The sequence below is a fragment of the Aquarana catesbeiana genome, linkage group LG02, assembly GCF_042186555.1.
Source record: "Aquarana catesbeiana isolate 2022-GZ linkage group LG02, ASM4218655v1, whole genome shotgun sequence".
Classification (NCBI taxonomy): domain Eukaryota; kingdom Metazoa; phylum Chordata; class Amphibia; order Anura; family Ranidae; genus Aquarana; species Aquarana catesbeiana.
In genome coordinates, this window is record NC_133325.1 from 708,327,995 (window position 1) to 708,336,357 (window position 8,363).

General features: G+C 41.9%; 1 long non-coding RNA gene across 2 annotated transcripts in view; it reads right to left on the reverse strand.

Annotated features, from left to right (window-relative positions):
- The window catches only part of LOC141130082 (uncharacterized), a 52,093-nt gene extending 45,231 nt beyond the window's left edge, over window positions 1-6,862 (reverse strand). For both annotated transcript variants that reach the window (XR_012241981.1, XR_012241982.1), the window contains exon 1: window positions 6,759-6,862. This is a non-coding gene — a long non-coding RNA (uncharacterized lncRNA). The remainder of the gene's footprint in view (window positions 1-6,758) is intronic.
- Window positions 6,863-8,363: the final 1,501 nt, after the last annotated feature.

Below are 8,363 nucleotides of genomic sequence, written 5' to 3' on the forward strand. Positions count from 1 at the left end.
TTTGAGTGGTTATACCAGAATGATGCCTGCAGGTTTAGGTATCATCTTGGTATCATTCTTTTCAGCCAGCAGTCGGCTTTCATGTAAAAGCAATCCTAGCGGCTAATTAGCCTCTAGACTGCTTTTACAAGCCGTGGGAGGGAATGCCCCTCCCCCACAGTCTTCCGTGTTTTTCTCTGGCTCTCCTGTTTCAACAGGGAACTTGAAAATGCTGCCGGTGATTCAGCCAGCTGACCATAGAGCTGATCAGAGACCAGAGTGGCTCCAAACATCTCTATGGCCTAAGAAACCGGAAGCTACGAGCATTTTATGACTTAGATTTCGCCGGATGTAAATTAGCGCCATTGGGAAATTGGGGAAGCATTTTATCACACCGATCTTGGTGTGGTCAGATGCTTTGAGGGCAGAGGAGAGATCTAGGGTCTAATAGACCCCAATTTTTTCAAAAAAGAGTACCTGTCACTACCTATTGCTATCATAGGGGATATTTACATTCCCCGAGATAACAATAAAAATGATTAAAAAAAAAAATGAAAGGAACAGTTTAAAAATAAGATAAAAAAGCAAAAAAATAATAAAGAAAAAAAAAAAAAAAAAAAAGCACCCCTGTCGCCCCCTGCTCTCGCGCTAAGGCAAACGCAAGCGGCGGTCTGTCGTCAAACGTAAACAGCAATTGTGCATGTGAGGTATCACCGCGAAGGCTAGATCGAGGGCATTAATTTTTGCAGTAGACCTCCTCTGTAAATCTAAAGTGGTAACCTGTAAAGGCTTTTAAAGGCTTTTAAAAATGTATTTATTTTGTTGCCACTGCACGTTTGTGCGCAATTGTAAAGCATGTCATGTTTGGTATCCATGTACTCGGCCTAAGATCATCTTTTTTATTTCATCAAACATTTGGGCAATATAGTGTGTTTTAGTGCATTAAAATTTAAAAAAGTGTGTTTTTTCCCCAAAAAATGCGTTTGAAAAATCGCTGCGCAAATACTGTGTGAAAAAAAAAAATGAAACACCCACCATTTTAATCTGTAGGGCATTTGCTTTAAAAAAATATATAATGTTTGGGGGTTCAAAGTAATTTTCTTGCAAAAAAAAAATAACTTTTCATGTAAACAATAAGTGTCAGAAAGGGCTTTGTCTTCAAGTGGTTAGAAGAGTGGGTGATGTGTGACATAAGCTTCTAAATGTTGTGCATAAAATGCCAGGACAGTTCAAACCGTGAATTTTTTATTTCACTCTTCACTGCCTATCACAGTTTCAGAGGCCATGGAATGCCCAGGTGGCACAAACCCCCCCCCAAATGACCCCATTTTGGAAAGTAGACACCCCAAGCTATTTGCTGAGAGGTATAGTGAGTATTTTGCAGACCTCACTTTTTGTCACAAAGTTTTGAAAATTGAAAAAAGAAAAAAAAAAAAGTTTTTTCTTGTCTTTCTTCATTTTCAAAAACAAATGAGAGCTGCAAAATACTCACCATGCCTCTCAGCATATAGCTTGGGGTGTCTACTTTCCAAAATGGGGTCATTTGGGGGGGTTTTGTGCCACCTGGGCATTCCATGGCCTCCGAAACTGTGACAGGCAGTGAAGAGTGAAATCAAAAATTTTCACCCTTAGAAATCCTGAAGGCGGTGATTTGTTTTCGGGGTCCCGTGCACAGCTAGGCTCCCAAAAAGTCCCACACATGTGGTATCCCCATACTCAGGAGAAGCAGCTAAATGTATTTTGGGGTGCAATTCCACATATGCCCATGGCCTGTGTGAGCAATATATCATTTAGTGACAACTTTGTGCAAAAAAAAATGTGTCACTTTCCCGCAACTTGTGTCAAAATATAAAATATTCCATGGACTCAATATGCCTCTCAGCAAATAGCTTGGGGTGTCTACTTTCTAAAATGGGGTCATTTGGGGGGGTTTTGTGCCACCTGGGCATTCCATGGCCTCCGAAACTGTGATAGGCAGTGAAGAGTGAAATCATAAATTTACACCCTTAGAAATCCTGAAGGCGATGATTGATTTTCGGGGCCCCGTACGCGGCTAAGCTCCCAAAAAGTCCCACACATGTGGTATCCCATACTCAGGAGAAGCAGCAGAATGTATTTTGGGGTGCAATTCCACATAGGCCCATGGCCTGTGTGAGCAATATATCATTTAGTGACAACTTTTTGTAAATATTTTTTTTTTTTTTTTGTCATTATTCAATCACTTGGGACAAAAAAAAAATATTCAATGGGTTCAACATGCTTCTCAGCAATTTCCTTGGGGTGTCTACTTTCCAAAATGGGGTCATTTGGGGGGTTTTGTACTGCCCTGCCATTTTAGCACCTCAAGAAATGACATAGGCAGTCATAAACTAAAAGCTGTGTAAATTACAGAAAATGTACCCTAGTTTGTAGACGCTATAACTTTTGCGCAAACCAATAAATATACGCTTATTGACATTTTTTTTACCAAAGACATGTGGCCGAATACATTTTGGCCTAAATGTATGACTAAAATTGAGTTTATTGGATTTTTTTTATAACAAAAAGTAGAAAATATCATTTTTTTTCAAAATTTTCGGTCTTTTTCCGTTTATATCGCAAAAAATAAAAACCGCAGAGGTGATCAAATACCATCAAAAGAAAGCTCTATTTGTGGGAAGAAAAGGACGCAAATTTCGTTTGGGTACAGCATTGCATTACCGCGCAATTAGCAGTTAAAGCGACGCAGTGCGAAATTGGAAAAAGACCTCTGGTCCTTAGGCAGCATAATGGTCCGGGGCTCAAGTGGTTAAACTGGCAGCTGTCTGAACTGTCCCTACTCTAGCTATATACTAATGTCAAGATTACTGACACAATCTCACTACACTACACTGAAACTATCTGAGCTGTCCCTACTCTAGCTGCACACTATGAAAAGCTGAATGATGGTCCTCCTCACTACACTCACACTATCCCTAGACTGACACTAAACTAATATTCTACAATGACAATTGAAGCAAAATAGCACAGTATAGCACACTAACTAATAGCACTGAACAGAGCCCTGTTCTATCTCTCTCAACACCAAAATCACACTGAAAATGGCTGCCATTGAAAGAATACTTTTATACTGTGGTGCGGGAATGAGCCATGGTTGGATAAAGTCATGATGACAGTGTCCAATCATGACTCTGACAACAGTGCTCTGTGCCTTGATTGGCTGAAGCTTTCACTGCTTCAGCCAATCAGGGCTTGCAATGCACTGTTAAACACCACAATGCATTGTGGTTGGTTTGGGAGGGGGCGAACAAACGTTGTTCGGCTGTTCACTGAACGTCCGAATAACGAAAGTTCGGCCCGAACTAATGCTCGGGACAAACCGTTCGCCCATCCCTACTCACAAACTGCTGTTGAATGTTGAATGTTTCAAGGAAGTATATCTTTGCATTATATTTTTTTATTGTTGGGTTAAGTATCTGAGTTATACAAGTAAATGTGAGCAATGACCCTATTGACACATGGATAACTAAGCACATACTGTGTGAAATAAACGTGACTTATTGCTCAGCAGGTCTACTCTGTTCAGACAGCACTACTGTAAACAATTTCTCTAGTTCTTTTCCACAGGAATTTTAGACTATGAGCTGTGATAACCACATCACAACGAGCATCTTACTTTAGCATTACATATTTAACAGTTCACTCACGTTAGTGCCAAATACCACTCTCTACTCTATTTTCTAACAGGCTCCATATTTTTTTTGAAGGCTAACTCCACCAAAAACTTTGCTGGCAGGCAGACTCACGTTTTGGCATCTTAACGTGTAGAAACTTTTTTTTTTTAGATAAAGTAGGGAAGGGTTAAAAACCCTTATCAAATTATTTCTTGCTACTTGTATCCTGTTGGGGTCATTTACATTTACTTCCTAGATTAGCAAACTAACTGCATTTTGTCTTCCAAAAATGTTTTTTAATTCAATAAAATTGTATTAAATTTTCAAGAGGAAGAAGAACAGACATAAACAGAAATAATTTCAAATCATGTTAAATACAAAATCGTATAACAAAGAATTTGTGAGTGATTTACTTTACATAAATCACACTACATCCGAACAGAGAGTGAGGCATTCCAAAAATGTTTTTTAGGTGACTACATTTTCAGCCAGATTCCTAATTTTTCTTTGTGTAATTAGAATGATGCAAATGAATTATGAGAAATGAACTCTGTTACTAGTTATAAATGTGCTGGTACCTAACTAGCCGATTCCATCATTTTACAAGGATAAGTGAGAAACAATTTTATGATCTGTTCCCCTCTAGAAATGTTCAACAACACTCCAAGGTGCTGCTGAAATTCATTTTCATATCAAACTGGAAATTGCTTTCTAAAACGGTCAATGAAAAATGAGCTGCCCTCTTGGATGAATACTACAAATTGCAAATTTAAACCAAGCACCTTACAGACAGTAACAAGCTTGAATAAAAGTGCGTCCAAACAAATAATTGCAGGGTGTTATATGATGTGTTTATGCATACCAACCAGCACTACTGTAATGTAGATTATGTGTGCATATTGATTTACACAAGAACAAAAATGGAACCTGAAACCAATGTATCATTCCAGCCTGATCTGGCATTAATTAACAGGTCTATGGCCAGACACCAACAGTCTGTTCTCTCCCATCTCATTGCTATCTTCCATGAATAACAAACAATGATATTATATATATGTGAAAATATGGAATTTTTTATCAGTTCTTGCGTCAGTGTTCCTGGGTGCAAAAAAGTTTTTTGACGCAAAGAGGGGGGATTATAAGGACTGCTGGACACTCTATGGGAAAATATTGGATCATCTGCCATCTTGGCTAGTTCTTAAAATGAACTTAAATTCCATATATATCTTTTAAAAGTCCAATAAAGGAGAGAAAGACAGTCAAAATATGTTGATGTTCTAGACCAGGCGGCACAAGAAGGATGAGATTTGCATTCATGCTCGGTTTGGTGGATTTTCCCAGGAATTGCAGCATTGACATTCACTCTGAGATAAGTCAGTGAATACCTTTTCTTGTATACCGTGTTTCCCCGAAAATAAGACCGGGTCTTATATTCATTTTGTCTACAAAAAACACACTAGGGCTTATTTTCAGGGGATGTCTTATTTAATTACGGTATTAACCACTTCAAAACCAGGCACTTAGACACCTTCCTGCCCAGGCCAATTTTCAGCTTTCAGCGCTGTAGCAATTTGAATGACAATTGCGCGGACATACAACACTGTACCCAAACAAATTTTTTAGCATTTTCTTCCCACAAATAGAGCTTTCTTTTGGTAGTATTTGATCACCTCTGCGATTTTTATTTTTTGCGCAACAAATAAAAGAAGACCGAAAATTTTGAAAAAAAACACGTTTTTCTTTGTAATTTTTTTGTAAATAAGTATGTTTTCTTCTTCAATGACAGGCACTGATATGGCTGCACTGACAGACACTGATAAGGCAGCACTGATGGGCACCGATGAGATGGCACCAATGAGATGGCACTGATGAGGTGGCACTGATGGCACGGATGATGGGCACTGATAGGCGGCACTGATGGGCACTTATAGGTGGCAATGGGAACTGATAGGTGGCACTCATTGGTGGCACTGTTGGGCACTCATAGGTGGCACAGATGGGCACTCGTAGGTGGCACTGATGGGTACTTATGGGTGGCACTGATAGGTGACACGGATGGGCACTGATGGGCGGGCATTGATGGGCACGGATGGGCACTGATAAGCGTTACTGATGGGCACTTATAGGTGGCAATGGGCACTGATAGGTGGCACTGATGGGCACTCATAGGTGGCACAGATGGGCACTCGTAGGTGGCACTGATGGGTACTTATGGGTGGCACTAATGGGTACTTATGGGTGGCACTGATAGGTGGCACGGATGGGCACTGATGGGCGGGCATTGATGGGCATGGATGGGCACTGATGAGTGGCACTGATGACACTGATGGATGGCATTGCTGGGCATCAGTGATGTAATTTGTTACATAATGGTGCCAATCAGTGCCTATTTGTGGGCAATGATTGGCACAGATTGGGCATTCATTTTCACATGTGGATGACCATGGGGTACTTACCTGGCCATCCACACGTTGTCCTCTTCCCTGGAGGTCCTGGCGGCTTCCCTGGTGGTCCAGTGTGGGCATCCGAGGGGAGGCTGCGCTGATAAACAATCAGCGTAGACCCCCCCGTCAGGACAGCCGCCGATAGGCTCTCCTCTACTCGGGTCTGTCAGACCCGAGTGAGGAAAAGCCGATCAACGGCTTTTCCTGTTTACATCGTGATCAGCCGTGATTGGACATGGCTGATCACGTGGTAAAGAGCCTCGTCAGAGGCTCTTTACCGAGATCGGTGTAGCGGTGTGTTATCCTGAAGGATGTCTTATGACGCTCAGTCAGGATAACTGAACCACCGCCCGGCCGTCATTTTGCTATAGGCCGGGTGGGAAGTGGTTAAAGTGGTTGTAACCCTAAAAAAAAAAAAAAAATCAGTTCATTTAAAGCATGATAGATAGCACAGTGCTTGTGCTGTGTCATTTACCCCTCTCCATGACCTAAAAGTCAATCATGAATAAATCAATAAAAAATAAAAAAGTTCCTGTGTCACCCCCCCCCCCCCACTGTCAGGTCAGGTGTCCGTTTAATCATTTAAAAAATCCATCTTGCTTAAAATCCTTATTAAATACTTTAAATAAAAATATTATACTGGTACATTAGCGTGTCCACAGTTTTATACTATAAACAATACCTTTACAGCTCCCCTAGGCATTCGCGTGATCTGCTCTTCTTCTCTGAGATCCCAGCTGACGTCAGCCCGCCCCGAGTACTGCAAAGGGAGGGACCGCAGACATCAGCGGGGAGGAGAGGATGAGAGAGAAGAGCCGAGATCCCGCTGACGTCAGCGGGGAAGAGAGGAAGAGAGAAAACAGCCGAGATCCCGCTGACGTCAGCTGGGAGGAGAAGAAGAGTAAGAAGAGCCGAGATCCCGCTGACGTCAGCCCACTCCATACACTGAAGAGGAAGGGGCTGCAGACATCAGCCGAGACGAGAGGGGAGGACCTCCGGCGGCTGTAAAACATTGTATTATCAATATAGTAATAAACAGAGACACTGCACCAGTATACAGTAATGGATTATAGGTTTTTTAGTGAAATTTGATAGAGCTTATTTTCGGGGTAGGGCTTATATTGCAGCCCACTCTGATAATCATGCTAGGTCTTACTTTTGGGTAGGGCTTATTTTCGGGGAAACAAGGCAGGAGTTTCTGGAATGAGTATTTTAGCATTACCATTGCACACTCCATTGCACTGCACGTACAGCCCAACAGACTATAAATACTATGTTGCTTCTGAGCAAAACTGTGCTATGTTCTGCCTGTAAGATGCAGTTTAAATTTTATCATTTGTTGCAGTTACTTTTTACCATGGAACTCCTAAGGCTACTTTTACACTGAGGTGCTTTACAGGCGTTATAACGCTAAAAATAGCGCCTGCAAAGAGCCTCTCCTCTCACTCCAATGTGAAAGCCCGAGGGCTTTCACATTGGAGTGATGCGCTGGCGGGACGGTAAAAAACGTCCTGCAAGCCGCATCTTTGCAGAGCTGTAGGAGCAGTGTTACACTGCTCCTAAAGCGCCCCTGCCCATTGAAATCAATGGGCAGCGCCGCCGAACTACCGGCAATGCACCACTGCAGCTACGCTTTGCTGGCGGTTTTAACCCTTTTTCGGCTGCTAGCGGGGGTTAAAAGCACCACACTAGCGGCCGAAAACCTCTACAAAAATTACGGTAAAGTGCCGCTTTACCGGCGCTTTACCGCCGACACCCTCAACGCCCCAGTGTGAAAGCAGCCTTAAGGTGGCTAAATTTTTGAACAAACTTGAATGATTCCTATGAGGTGCTGACAGATTCTGCTTGCTGCTCAGAGGCACATAAGAAGCTTTTTTGCCTAATAAAGGTAATGAAGGTAGTAGGGATGTTGTTTCAGGTAGGTGGGAGAAGCTGATTCACTCCATCTCTAGGCCTTTCAAGCTGTAAATGTAATGAGTAAACTCATTAAAAAAAAAACCCTGGGGTGCCATGTAGGGGGTCTGGAGTTGCCGTAACCATCTAGACTTCTAAGCAGGTGAAAATCACATCTGGAGCAAATCCAATGGCCAAGAAAGAAATATACAGAATATACCAGCCTTTTTCAGCCAGGGTGCCTTGAGGTTTCTTCAGGGGTGCCTTGGCAAAATGCCTAAAAATTGATCAAAAATTGAATACAAGCCAGCAGATGGATCAAGCCTGCTTTTTAGTTACACAAAGCCACGGTTTTCATTATGTACCATTACGATTTTCTAGACACTGGCATCCT